The sequence below is a fragment of the Periplaneta americana genome, chromosome 13, assembly GCF_040183065.1.
Source record: "Periplaneta americana isolate PAMFEO1 chromosome 13, P.americana_PAMFEO1_priV1, whole genome shotgun sequence".
Classification (NCBI taxonomy): domain Eukaryota; kingdom Metazoa; phylum Arthropoda; class Insecta; order Blattodea; family Blattidae; genus Periplaneta; species Periplaneta americana.
Genome location: NC_091129.1, coordinates 64,262,563 through 64,278,593, shown reverse-complemented (window position 1 = coordinate 64,278,593; position 16,031 = coordinate 64,262,563). Strand labels below are relative to the sequence as shown.

The following is a 16,031-nucleotide window of genomic DNA, read 5'->3' as shown; positions in this document are numbered from 1 at the left end:
TTAGTTTTTATTTTCAGTACGTATTTTCAGAAATAATTTACAGAGTACATGTAAAACTGTCTCCAAACTCGAGAACTGACATTTGGCAGTCTAACTGCAGATGTAAGAATGTTAAGTTCCATCCCTGAATGTACAATTTTGTTAACATATTTGGAGTGGTTTTGAAAACTCTGTAGTAACTGGTAACATCACTGGCCCATCAAGATCTACTTTTAGAATATTAGAACATCAGGTTAATGACAATTACACAGCTGAGAAATAGACAATGATTGGCACGTAAACTGTGATTCAAGGAGACTAGGACATAGCACTACAAATACCGCAATATCCATATGTTGACCATTATCTTTCACTGAAAGTTTGGGGCAGAAGAAGATATCAGATGATAGACACATTAAGCTATACTGTTCATATGCAGAGTCTAAGAAGAAGGCGGAAAATAGGGAAGATTTGAGATGGCTGGGTTTGAAGTAAAAGACCTCCCCTCGGGCAGAGAACTATGAATGAATCTTTCACTGAACATTCTATTTCCCAGAAATCACAGCAGAGTAACCTACTGAATGTCTGAAAAGTCGATTACTTTCAACTGCTTACTATCTGAGAACATTTCTTAAATAACTGGCATCAGGGGTGTAAAATTATAAATTTCGCAACAAAACTTATATAAAATATCGCACGATCACTCTTCCTTCAAGAATATTCTATGAATTTTTTTGTGGATTGTAAATACTCAATCCAGAACACTGATATGGTATAGATTGATAAAATGTACAGTACCAAAAAAAAGTAATAGGTCGCTTGAATATTCTAAGTCCTAAATACAAGACACTGCATATGCTTAGAGACCTGGAGTACAGATACACAAGCTGTCGCTAACCGAGTTATTGAAATTCGTTTTATTTTGAGTGTTGTCATAACCTGTTCTGAAACACACTTAAAAAGATGTGAAGTAGATGGATTTGCTGTAAATAACAGATGAATATATAGCTTATATAATCAATTGTGCAATAAAATCTAAATTCGGATCTTCATGAGAATATTAACATCCCAAGCAGAAGTGAAGACTTTCAACTCGTCTCAGTAGCTCAGATGGCTCAGTCATCTGTGTGTCATGTTAAAATGGACTTTTACAGAGTCTTGAGACCAATGTCTCAGTTTATTTAACTAAGTGAAATAATTACTGCCCAACTCCTATCAGTTATTATTAGACTTGAACTGCCCCCAGCTCCCAAAAAAAAATTAACTGGATATAGTTTGCCTTCCTCAAAAATAAATAAATAAATAAATAAATAAATAGACACAATAATTATTATGAACAAAAAATGTTCTCTAAAACTTCATTTTAACATTATTCCCATTGTAAACTAAGCTGACCAACGTAAGTAAGTTTGTGTCTACTCAAACTTGCTAATAATGCCTCCATTTTTCGTCTCTTAGATTCCTTGCTGCTCTCCTCAAACAGTTTCCTACAATGTCTTCTGCTGGGACCAAGACAATACCAATTCAGGATAAGATACTAGTAGGTATTTTACAAGGTCTAATTAATGCATTTCAATATGAGCAAATGCTGGGTAACTTTCATTTCACCGGCATTATCACCTTCATCTCATTCAGATGCTAAATAACCGAAGATGTTGATAAAGTGTCGTAATATAACCTACTTAAAAAAATTAATGCATTTAAAATGTAATCCGGAAGAGTTGCAGTACAATTCAACCACTCACTGTTCTTCGCTAAAATTTTCCTGAGACTTTGATTACTTTCAGTTCATTTTTTTAAACATTCTATATAAATTATTATTAATATTCTTTGCAGCAATTAATACAGTTCATTAAATCTAGTTTCTTCAGTATGTAGTCAAGAATTTGTTCTTTCCTTTTGAAAAATCAATTTTGTCTTTGCTAGACATGTAATAGTTTCCTCCACATAATCTGTGCCCCTAAACCTGAAACTAAATAAATGTCCGAAAGTAGCGAAAAGATGAGCTGCATTTTCTACCACTAACTTTTGTAACATTATTTCAAGCCAAGTCTAATAATAACCCACAGGAGTTGGGCTGCAATTATTTCATTTTTTGTTAAACTGAAACATTGGTCCCAAGACTGTAAAATTCTATTTTAACTTTCCACAGGCAATAAAAAAAAAACTCACTGGGATGAGACTCGAACCTACTCCCTTCTGCATGACAGGCAGATGACTGAGCCACTCTTCTGAGCAGCATGTCAATCTCCTTATGAATGTCATTGTGTGAATCGCACTATGATATGACCTCCAAGAGTTGACCCGTTACTTTTTTCTGGTAATGCACATGAAAGGATATACATGTCGAACCTCCATACAATGAAAACCCCCCAGTTACCATTTCACTTTTCACTCAGTATAGCCTTCTTAAAGATGTTATTCCGCCCAACCTTTTCCATATTTTTGTTGACTGATCTTGGCATTCTATGCAAGAAGTGTATTACCTGCTTCAAAGGCATGTGACCTTTAACAGAATTTGCCATTATCATTCCTGCCACTGGCGTCTGTCACATTTGAGTGTTAGTTGTTAATGATGGCAAGTGTAACACGAAAACAAATAACTTTAGAGACTAAAATAGCCGCATTTAGTGATTTAGATAGGGGCTTGAAGCAGAATGAAGTGGCTACAAAAAGTATGGATTTGCACTATCAACATTCGCAACATTCATAGAGAAAGGCAAGGAAATAGATGGCAGTATCGCAAATGGTAAAATTAATCCTGAATCATTTAAAAATTGCGGCAGCAGGAGATGTTGACATTGTTGCCTAGAAGTAATTTAATGAAATGAAGCCACTTAACATTCCTATACCAGGCCTTATTGTGTGTCAAAAAGTGCTTAATTTTGCTAGTGTACTTGCAAGTAATGGATGGCTACAACGTTTCAAAGACAGACTTGGGATTATTTTCCTTGAAGTGGCAGCTGGAGAAGAAAAATCAAATAGCATAAACAAAGAGTGAGTAAATGTTATTTCATAGTACGTAATGTTGTTTTATACTTAATTCTACTGTATTTTCTTTCAGAACATAAATTTTAGCAAAATTTCATAATCCCCTCAATACAACAATAACCTTGATATAACAATACAATTTTTATAGTCCCAAGAAAATTGCTGTATTGAGGTTCGACTATGTAAGAATTACCCTTATTATATTTAGGCCTACTATCAAGCTTGTTGCATAATTGCAGTCCTAAAGTTCATAAATCCTACATTATTTTATAACTATCCTCTCTATTTGGTGTAGTAGTTGAAGTAGAATTATCTTATTTAACGACACTTTCAACTGCAGAGGTTGTTTAGTGTCAAAATTCAACATGGACGAGAAATGGCTGACAAATTTTGTCTAGAGCATTCTTTCAAGGACACGGTTCTTAACATAAATCTATGACTCAGTTCCCAAAGATTATACTTCTCTCCTAGAGGAAGCCATGCTAAGGAATTTATAGACCATTAAATTCATAGCCCTTCCCAGGTTTGAACCTTCGAACCTATAGTACAATGGCAAGCATGTTAACAGATAAGCAACCAAAGAGGACTTTATTTGATATGATAATACAAACATATTCCTGACATGACTACTCTTGTAATTGTCAGCTATTCTATCACTTATTTTATAGAAGCACAAGAATAACCTTTTGAGTTTGTTCTATTAACAAATTTTCAGCACTAATAAATCAAATTAATGAACATACGAGGGTGTTTTGAAAAGTAATGCCGTCTAATTTTTTTGTTATTGTTAACAAATTTCGGAGTACTAGCTGTCATAATTCTATTCAGTTAACTTTCCTGCTTCACTGACGCAAGTTTTGTACCTCTGCTCCTAGAGAGCTCTGAATTATAGTCTGAAATATGGTGGCACGTAACAGCACTATGTTGGTGCGTATGAAGCAGCTTGCTATGATAGTAGTTCCTGACGACAGAAAATGTGGCCTGATTGACATTCATTGGGAGAATGAAGGCTGTTTGTGGAGATGAATGTGTAGACATCAGTACTGTGTGATGTTGTCTGTTCATGCTTGTAATGAACCTGGTGCGACTCTCAACATGTGCAACTGGGATTCTGAAAACTTTGTGCACGATAGGATTTGGTTTCATTGTCTTTCATCACTCTCCATACAGTCTCGATCTGGAACCATCAATCACCAACAGAGTTTCACCTATTCCCAAAACTTAAAGAATTCGTTCTGTGCCATCAGATTTCATCTGTTCCCAAAACTTAAAGAACACCTGAGAGAACCGTCCCTCGCTCTGATGATGCAGTGCAGACAAAAGTGAGGCTGTGATTCTGTCAACAAAGTGAAATATTTACAGTGACGATATCAAGAAACTGGTCTCCGATTGGGAGAGATGTGTCGATCGCCAGGGCGACTACGTTGTGGGAAGTTACTATTTTCTGTTTTACTCAAATAACTATAGCCATTTTCAAATAAAAAATTAGGATGCAGAACTTTTCAAAACAGCCTCGTATTTAATGTGCTGGAACCGAATTACTTCTTTTTTTATAGAGAAAGACAGACTACAGACTGGAAGAACCCAGTTTTAGACCAGGTGAAGACAAAGATTTCTCATTTCATGATAGATTCCAGAATGGCTCCAGAGTCCATTCAGCCTTTTTTAAAACAGTTCCAGATTCTTCAAGGATGAAAAAGTGCTAGAAGTATAGTGCTGTTCACATAATCTCCTTAGTGTTCATATCAAGAAAATATATCAGCTCTACATCTCTGCCTACCATTCATCTCACTGGCGTGAAGACGAATATCTTTATTTATTCAATGCTTGAATTCATTTCCCCTTTCAACAGTCCTCATCTCCGTTACAAAATATGTGATAGGCAATGACAGAAAAAACCAAGTGAATTCATTAACAAAACTACACAGAAAAACTGTTGTGTACATTCCTAAACATTTTTAATTTAATGATGCAATGTCTATCATGAGAATTTTTTAATAATTTTACATAGATGAATACATTAAATGGAGGTCTGACAATTTCCAATGCACCAGTAAGATTGGAGATCAACTTCAAAACATACAATATTCCAAACCAAGTAAGGGTCTATTTTATATTCACCTCTATTAAGAAATCTTGCAAGTATAACCACAACTGAAGACCTCCCCAGAATAAGGATCTAACAAATCTGTAATTCATGATTCAGAAGAAAGCAAAATAATTTCAGAGGCATATTTCATTAGACCTGTATTTGCTAGAAGAGCCATTTGATTAATCAAGCATACAAGTTTATTCAGCTATTGAATGCAATAATGTATTGTTATAAATGAATGCTTCATAATTACTTTTTCTAAGTCATATATTTCAATAATTTGATGTTACAACCTTTTCCCAGGGAGGTCTTCAATTAAGTATGCAACTAATTTGAAATATGCGTACATATATCAATATTCTAGAAGATCACAGTATTGGTCATTTTAAACAAAAAAGTTCATATGAATACGTGGTCTATACCAAACAGTTGTCTAGCTAGAAATGTTTAAATGTAAAAATAAAAATAATAGTTTTCCTGTTTCATTTCTTGTTCAAATGATCAAGTGACAAATATTTTACAATATGTTCTAATCGGCGATGTATGCATTGGAAAGGGAAAGGAACTGGCCACCCTACCCCATTATCTCCTGGCCTAGTTGCCTCATGAATGATGCCTTATTGGTGTTACTTATGAGGTTCAAACCTGTCTTCGGACAGTTGACTAAACAACAACAACGTTCTCAAAAATTCCACTGTCTACCTCAATGTATTTTCCAACTCGCGTGAGACAATGACATGCCACTTGTCAAAGGTCATCTTGATATTCCTTGATGCCAGCAATAGCAATCATAATGTAACTGAGCAGTTCATCTCGTGTATTAACTTTCTTCTGTACACTTAACCCTTCATTCAACCCCATAAACAAAAATCTGGGACTGAGGTCTACAAATCTTGGTGGCCAGGAAACAGTACTGCCACAATCAATTCACCAATTAAGAAATTTGGTAATGAGATGAGTCCTCACACAGTGCCAATAATGAGAAGAGGCTCCGGCATGCTGAAAGTACGTAACACGTCAAGTATATAACATGTCATGAAAGTATATAACACGTCATGGTCCATTCATATGACTGCCTAACATAACATAACAGAAGCATCAGCATGCCATCTATTTATCACACCACACCACACATTGGTCGAAAAACGAAGTTGAAAATCTATGCCCACAATAACTTGTGGGTTTTAGTGTTTGGGACACCATAAATGATTATTACTTGTATTACTGATTCCGTTATGGGTTAATTTAGCTTAATCAGATAATAATATTACTGGAATCAATTGACGATTGGTAAAGTTGCCTCGTTTAATTATTAGGCAGCGGCATTCCTTTTAAGATTTGTAGGTCTTTATTGCATGCACCGATAATAAAATGAAAATGCGATGTTGTCACGTCTTGTTTGTTGCTGCTATATATTAATATAACATGGATATGGGCTAGGCTTAATTGCTCAAAGCATGAGTTAATTTGAAGATTATTTATATTATTTAGATTATTTATTTTAAATTAATTATTTAAAGAACTGTAATATAATTAATTTTCACTGTGAACTAGAACAAGACACACTGCTAAAATTTGCAACTCTGGCTTATACACTCCGCATGGAGTTATTGGAGCGGCCTTCAAAAGACTTAACGACAACAATGGACAGCGCGACATAATTAAAATTATTGAAACTACAAAGCTTCCATCCTCTTTGACACCAATAGCCTACTAATTGAATGTGGCTACTTTATGTAACCAGTGACAAAATCGTTGACACTTGGCACTGTCTCTCTGTGAAGATTTTGTACATGTTTTAGGTGAAATAGGTATAGTCTATAGTCATGCAACGTTTGCCCTACACATGTCTGTGAAACATTGAGATGAACAGAAATTCGTTGCTTGCTAGCAGTAAGGCTACACTGGACCACAGCAATAATGTACTCTTCTTCCTCCACATTGCATTGGCATCCTCGTTCATATGATTTTTTTACTCGGTTATTTAACAACGCTACATCAATTACTGGGTTATTTAGCATCAATGAAATTGGTGATGGCAAGATGGTATTTGGCGAGATGAGGCCAAGGATTCGCCATAGATTACCTGACATTTGCCTTATGGTCGGAGAAAACCTCGGAAAAACCCGATCAGGTAATCAGGCCAAGCAGGGATCGAACTTGCGCCCAAGCGCAATTCCGGATCAGCAGGCAAGTGCCTTAGCCGACTAAGCTATGCCGGCGGCCTCATTCATATGATACATGAGCACTGGGAAGCATACAGATTTCATACAACATATTGATAACTGTGGCAACATTCTACAATCAGGAATTCTGTGCCTAGAAAAGCATTGGCAGTAGTCTTTCACAGCAGTATGGAACTACATTTGCAGAAGCCGTAACAGTCCTCATCTCTACATAATCCACAATTATGTAGATGTGTAGCATCTTGAAAACCATGTCTACAAGGTCATATCGCGATAAATAGCACTAATCAATCTAATGTATCCAGCTGTTTGCTGACAACATAAAGTCCACTGTAGCCATTGTACTTTATTCAATTTTTGTTTTTCATGAGAAATGAGGAGTATTTTGATCGGAAATAGAACTAATAACACAGTAACAAATCAGCTGCGTACATAAACAAGTTTTCATGGCAATAATAATGTACCTAGGCACCAAATCCATTACATTGACCAGATTTATTTATTTCCAAGTGCTATGATCAACATCATAGACCCAAATATGAGTAATTCTAAAAAAACTATATACTCGTTAAATGAAAACATAGTATCTACAAAAACAGTACTTTGAAAAATAAATTCTATAAATATATAAAAAATGAAATGCAGCCACTGTACAAATAAAGCTTTACATTCCTGGAGTTCTTATTTTGACAACCGTTCGGTAACTTACAGACTACATATTCATGAACTTTATTGTACAAAATGACTGATACCATAACTTCCCAGAATATTGACCTTTTCTCCTGGGACACAGAGAAGGACAGACAGACAGACAGAGAGAAAAAGAGCATATGTGAGAGCGAAGAGAAAGATTCTTGTTCACTGAGATTCTCTGAATATTTTAATAGTCAGAGAAATCCACAGTTATGTCAGGAAACAAAGATAGTAAAAAATAAAACTGCTGACAATAAGCAGAAATATCTAGAAGCAAAGAAAAGTTATATCAGTTACTATGAGTCCTATCAAAATTGAGTTCTGATATTTGGATGGATTCTTGCATAATATAATGAAGTACATGTTACAATGTTTTCTCAATTTGAATACAAATTTACAGAAAAAGGAATCCCAATGCAAATAAACTCACGTAGCAATAAGATCAGATAATGAGAAATCATTTTGTAGTACTACCTGAAAAGAAATGCCTTTCGGAGATGGTCATTCAACTGAAGACCAAGCGAGAGAAATAGTCCATGTTCACTTTCGGTGCAAAAGGAGCTAATGCTGCCAACTAGGGACTTAGCATGAACACTATCACGTGCCTAAAGTATGAAACAGGAAAACGACCCAAGTCGTACAAAAAGCCACTTAGAAAGTTGCCCACCGGAGGGAAAGAATGCTTCATTTCATGTCCATGTATTTTTTTTTATCTTAGGTTATTTTACAACGCTTTATCAACAGCTTAGGTTATTTAGTGTCTGAATGAGATGAAGGTGATAATGCTGGTGAAATGAGTCCCGGGTCCAACACCGAAAGTTACCCAGCATTTGCTCATATTGGGTTGAGGGAAAACCCTGGAAAAAATCTCAACCAGGTAACTTGCCCTGACTGGGAATCAAACACGGGCCACCTGGTTTCATGGCTAGATGTGCTAACCATTATTCCACAGGTGTGGACATGTCCATGTAATACTGGGAATTATCTCAACACCACAGACATGTGGCATAAAGCGTTCTTCTCGCTTTTTGTCTTCAATTGACTTAAGATTTTTATAAACCTTCCCTTCTCAGTCAGAAAACTCTTGCAAACATGTGTCACTATAATCATAGAAATCTGCATTATATATATATTATATATAACTTAAAAAGTGCTCTGAATCAACAACACTTCAATGTGGGCAATCCAGAGGAGTTCGTAGGACACTGAAGATGACGCAGAACCGGCGTCGAAACAGGCAGTCTAAGGTACATAACGTTTTTTTTTTAATTTTAACACTTTTAACGTGTCGTTAAACAATTATTTTAAGTTTTTTAAGCAAAGTGTTAACGTGAACCAGAATCAATGATAAATTTATAATTGCAGAATTGATGAATGGAAAGATAAAAAGCAGCAAAGATTATGATTCCGCATATGATAATTGTAATGATAGTGATGTAGGAACCAAAAAAAAATATCTTATTTAGAACTGCTTGGACACAGAGAACAAATTCGGTGTGCTGCAAATTCTCTTCAATGTGTTACAAAGCAACAACTAATTGCTTTAGAATCTTTAAGGTCATATGTACTTCAGTACATTAAAAATAATATATTTAAGGTTGGTGTTTATTAAAAAGGCTACCAAGAGCAAAAAGCAAAGAAAAATTTCAGATTTCTTTCAAAAATGGATGTATACTGTACTGTATTAAACCTACTTCTATAGTATGCAAGTACATAAATTTGTGATTTATTATATTTAGTTACTTTACATGTTACCTTCTAGTATTATCCAGTAGGTTAAATGGTACTCTGCGTGCACATTTGTCCTATGTGATAGATCAATATAACAATAATCCTGATACAGTAGAACCTCTATTATCCATGGTAATGAACGTGGTGGACTGAACGGTTAATCGAAAGAATCCGATAATCCATACTATAAAAGATTTTCATAAATTAAGTGCATAATACTTAGGCCTAGAGTTACTTAATTTTCTACATGATCTTATGTTTAACATACTAGTTAATGGATCAGAAGTTCCCTAATTTAAGTCTAATTATCAATGATGGGTTTTAAGGGCCAAGGAAATCTTGTGATGGTTGTCTGCAGAAAGATAGGAGTAGAGGTCTCGTGTTGTGGATTTACATTCTCGTACTTTATACACTTTACCTTTGTTTTTTATTAAATAGCGCACAGTTGTAACGTCAATCTCGTATTCTGATTCGATATGAGCTATACCTTTTACTTTCCCAAACCCCTCAATTACTTGCACTTTTTTTTTTTTTTTCGATACTAAGCACAACACATTTTCTTTCAACACTCATGGAAGACATTTTTGCATAGAAGTTAAACAGTACGGCCACTCAAACAGTAGGACAAAGACCAAATGGTGTGTAAAAGTTATTGGGGTCATTTCTTTGAAAGCAGACAGTGGCTATTTTACAAGTTGGGAAAAACACCCCCTTCCACAAGTAACAAGTGACTGCTTCTGTTACTGGAAGTGCACGGAAGCATTCCTATGACATATTGTGTTATGGTAAAGGTTTCTCTAAAAACAGGGCGAGAAAGACAGTTGGATAATCCACCAATTGGTTAAAAGGGTGACGGATAATCGGGGTTCTACTGTATAACAATACAACCTGCTAGGGCCCTCAAATATCGTTATATGGAGGTTTGACTGTAATCCATATCTTGCGGGTACATGTCGACTGAAACCTCATTTCTGTGATTTCAATTAAAGTGGTTGAGAGAACTGTATTCATTTTTAGAATGGTCAACTTATTTCAGTAATTTATTAATCTTGTTATGTCTCAGCAAGACGGTCTGTTCCATGCTCACTATAGATGCAATTCCTTCCAAATACTGTACTTGTATCTATGCTCACTACAGACTCAATTCTTTCTAAATACTTCTATCTCTGCTCACATGCTCACTACAGACGCAATTTCTTCTAAATACTTGTATTCTGCTCACATGGTCAGCATGATGCTCAGTCAGCATTTTAAACAAGAAATGATAAGCACATGTAAAAGACATACACGCAATGTCCACTTGTATAAGTCAAATCCAGGTCTGCTCTTTTGTAGCAATTACCTATAATATTTATTTTATATTATCTGAGATAAACTTATACGTTTTTTGTAACATACGTACAGTATATCAAAAGGTTGAATTAAAACTTTGTTTTATTTCTAATATCTACTTACACACTATTACAATAATTTTATTAGTTCTTCCGAAGTAATATAATCATCTCTGACAGATACTTTATTATCATGCATTTTACTCACTCCATGTCAAAAACAAAAAAATATAAAGTTGCAGAAAATGTACTCAGAATATCCATAATGTCTAAAACAATGCACTTCCAGTATCGTGGATTCTTACAAGGTTGTCCACAACAATAGCACATGCCACATTTTTTGGTGGCTAAAGTTTATTTTCAGCTCAGCAGTACCAACACAAGCATCTTTAGACATATAAGATTCTGGATTTAATTCTCCCCATGTTAAACTTTTTACCATATGTATCCACTATCTTTCTTAGTAGAAATTGTACGATCGTCTCTGATAGGCCTACTTCCAATATCTTTTTCATAATTTTCAGAGTATTTCTGTTGCCTATTTAAATGTTACATTAAAGATTATATTGCAATTTGCAAAGTAAGAGACAACAGATGTGGATAATCTTATATACTTAGTTACCATACTTATTGCAGTTTTCAAAACAGATTTTCCTGAGAGTGGCTATGCTTGTAAGGTAAACATGTATCCAAGCACTGTATTCGTTTGTAATTTTTTTTTTTTATTTATCCTTAATCGAAATAAGAACGTGTGTATTAAGTAGCTTCCAACACACCATCAATTTTCAATAAAATAAGTAGGCCTACTTGGTTTATTTTGTATTCATTCAGTTACTTATACAATATTGCAATTCTTACAAGTCTTTTTTAATTAAATCATCCGCACGTGACAAAGAACAACTCAATTTAATACAGTTGTCCATGTTCATATAATCAATACCGGTACAGTCATCTACTATTTTTTTAATCAATTTTATTCGCATGACTGAGGAAACCACTAAAATTGCTGATCAGATTGGCTGGCTCTAGGATTTGAACCCAGTATCTCCTGAATGCAAGTCCAGTCCTTTAATCAATAAAAATAGCCTGATATTAGTCTATACAGTGCAAAATAAGTTCTCTTTTGATTCACGACATCATTTCACTCGTGGTTTCCAATTTTTCAACATTACATTTTTCCCATTATGGCTTACTTCTTGTATGATGCCCAGATGTTGATCTATTACATACTATTAGGCCTACATGGAATTTATGAGGTCTGTGGAACCATACATATTATGGAAACTGCAGTGGCAAAGGTTTGCTAAGAAATTTTCACACTGTTACTACTTCTAGACACCAGAGGGCATCAACAGGATTTAACAGTAGAGCCAGCTGGAACTAAAAGTGATAAACGTGAGCAAGTGATGCAAGAACCATGTTTGAGAATTTTGCTTATGACACTACACTAATTAGTTGAATGTCAAAATTCTCATATACACACCACAAACTATGCTACATCATACATGCACCCAAAGCATTACTTCCTTTCTGTTAGAAGCTGTGCTTCGAATTTTTAATCTGAAAATATCGATCGCCCTGGAGCTGGGTTTGAACCTGCAATACTTGGGTCCATAAGCAATTACAGTGACCAGTAGACCATCAACGACAAACACAAACACTGTTCCAAATTATAAAACTGATCATTCACATATCACAGCTATCTCACAATTGTGTCAAAATAAGACAATCTGACTTCTTCCAGAATGTTCATAACTGTCATGTTTTCAACACCCGCAGTACCACCTTCAATTTTATATTTGCCACACACTAGAAACCAAGTAAAGTAACATGCAATCCTTCCTCATGAAATGTATGTTGAAAAATTATAAAAATTGTGGGAAAATAAATACTATCACCAGCACCCAAAACTCTTCCCTCTGGCCAACTATGGATAGAGCTCACTCGTGAATCAATCCTTTTTTATTTTATATTTATTATTTTTTTACTTATAAAATACCTATTTATAAGTAAAATACCTGATACATAATGCAACAGATGTTCACCTACAATCATTAAGTTATGAAATCTATAAAGTTAGGAAAATAAAACTGACTAAATTTTAAACAATAATAATTGGTTGGTAATACTGACTTGTAGTACCAACAAACAAAGCATTGTTATATTGTCACGTGGCATTGTTACTGTTAGTTGGTACACTTGTAAAGACAGATGCTTTTGTAATCGGGATCACAGCATTTGTGTGTGTAGTGTGAATAAAAAAACATGTAAAAGATGTAAATTTCTTGAGCTGATATATTAAAGTGCAATCATTAAACATAAAATAACCAGTTTAGGTCTTTTATTGTACACGAAATGTTTAAGTACAATAAATTCATGTATATTAACAGAATCGACCCATTAGTTCGAAAACAATTTCAGGAAATATTCCGAGCCACAAAAGAATCCACGACCTATTTTTTAAAGCTCAGGAGATAGCAAGTGTTGAAAGATAATCATGTATATCTTCATTAAAAGAAAATTGGATGAATATGTGTAACACTTGAAATATTCCCCTACAAATTTTCACAGGAAACCCTAGTGTCTAATAGTTTAGAGCTAAATATACGAGGTTATAGTTAAAACCATACAAAACTACATTCAAACATAGAATGCCAGCAATAACTCCTATGTGACATATTTATCGATTTTCAGATTTTTGCTCTATTAAATAACTTAAATAGTGATAGAGCAAATAATAAAATCTCCTATATTCATGTATATGTAATATGTAATTATATTTCTTTCTTTCGAAAATGTAAGAATTCACAGTCTCCTATGTACGGCTACCATAGGATGAATAAATGTGTTTTTTCTTCCTACTGAAAAATGTTATATTTTGCAGATAGGAGTTATTGCAGCAACGATGACGAAATTCACTAACTGCGGGAAAAATAACAATAACATCCATCAAACATCTAAAATTGGGAACTGCAGCAAATGGTAAATAATTTCATAATTAGAAGTGAAAAAATTTAAGGAAGACGAAGATAGGCACTTTCAGCATTATCTTCTTTAATGTTGATGAGAAAATGAAGTTTACATTCATATTTTATTTTTATTCTTCTTGAATGGTTTCTGTTCTGTTGAACTGTCAATATGACATGCCTCTTGCTAGAAAAGTACTATATAATAGTACAGTAAAGATTTGCTTATCCTGAATATGGACAACTAAGCAAAATGAAAATGTAATGGATGACTACTACAAATGATAACAGATCACAAAATATTAATAATTCAAGTGACGAAACGAGCTCAGTTTATACGAGTGTGAGCTTGCGTAACTTCTTCAACAAACAATAAGTACAAATATTTTGACAGGTGATAACAGCAATATTAATTGAAAATTTATCTGCAACTTTATCCAATATGTTCAGTATTTAGCAGTATGTTGAGCGACCATGTTTTTGAGTGAATACAATATTTATGCACCTGCATAACTAGGCTACCCATAGAAAGTGTTACACCTTTGCCTTCCTTAAGACCTTCAAAATCAGTTGTTCCTAGTTCTTTAACTTGGAGGTTTCTTTTGAACTATGTTACAAAAGGAGTTCCTTTGTTTAAATTTTAATTAACATCTTTCATTAAATTGTAAGTAGCAAGTATTAATCTTTATTTTTAATGTTTGTTCCTAGCACCAAAAATTGTGCTTGTTGATCAATCATAACATTATTGTTGTTATCTTTTAACTGTATTTATTTAATGCAAAAAAGCTCTTAACACAAATATTGGTTCAAATAAGAAATATGTAATTATCTACTAATTACTTAATCCAAGGCACGAAGACACTATTTATGGGATTCTTCCACTCACACACATATTTCAACGGTTTCTTTTCTGTATCCTAAGAGAGTATTTACCATAATGAGAGACAACTATTCCTCTCTCCTACCCACCCTCCATTACCATCCTCTTAAAGGTCAGACGATCATACAAACACAGTACCGGTACTTTTTATTTTATATCTGCTTGGTTGATATTTGTACCTCAATGAAAGATCATTAACAGTAATATATTCAGTCAAAATAAATACAATATGATTTACGCACTATACGACTTCTGAAATAAACAAAAAAATTATGCGTTATGCCGAAATCCATGAAAAAAAATTACTGTCCTCCATTACTTTAAAAAATATTTGGACTTATTTCCCTATTATGCACTATCTGTAAATAATTTAATTAACTTCCATTAAGGAAACTAAAGTACGACAAGGATGCCCTTTATCACCTACCCTGTTCAACATCTACTTGAAGGATTTAGTGAAGAACTGTTTTCATAACATGGAAGGAGTGATAGTAGGAGGAAGAAGGATAAAGTGTATAAGATTTGCTGATGATATGGCGTTGTTAGCAGAAGAGGAGATGACACTAAGGGATATGCTACTGGAGCTAAATGACAGCTGTGAACAGTATGGAATGAAGATAAATGCCAACAAGCGAAGACCATGGTCATAGGAAGAAAAGTAAAGGAGGTAAACTTGCGAATTCTAAATGAGGCAGTAGAGCAAGTGGACACCTTCAAATACTTGGGGTGTACTATAAGCAGTAAGATGAGCTGCTGCCAAGAAGTCAAAAGGAGAATAGCATTGGCAAAGGAAGTGTTTAATAGAAAAAGGAGCATCTTCTGCGAACCTCTGGAAAAAGAACTAAGGAAGAGACTAGTGAAGTGCTTTGTAGGAGTGTAGCATTGTATGGGGCAGAAACATGGACATTACGATATTTGAAATGTGGATATGGAGACGGATGGAGCATGTGAAGTGGATAGACAGAATAAGAAACATAGCTGTGTTGGAAAGAGTGGGTGAAGAAAGAATGATGCTGAAACTGATCAGGAAAAGAAAAAGGAATTGGCTGGGTCACTGGCTGAGATGAAACTGCCTTCTGAAGGATGCACTGGAATGAATGGTGAACGGGAGAAGAGTTTGGGACAGAAGAAGATATCAGATGATAGATAGTAAAATATATGGATCATATGAGGAGACAAAAA

At 34.5% G+C, this 16,031-nt stretch overlaps 1 protein-coding gene across 4 annotated transcripts in view; it reads right to left on the bottom strand.

Moving 5' to 3' along the window:
- The window catches only part of Cip4 (formin-binding protein 1-like Cip4), a 405,553-nt gene that overhangs the window by 30,219 nt on the left and 359,303 nt on the right, over positions 1-16,031 (bottom strand). The gene's annotated exons all lie outside the window — the stretch shown is intronic.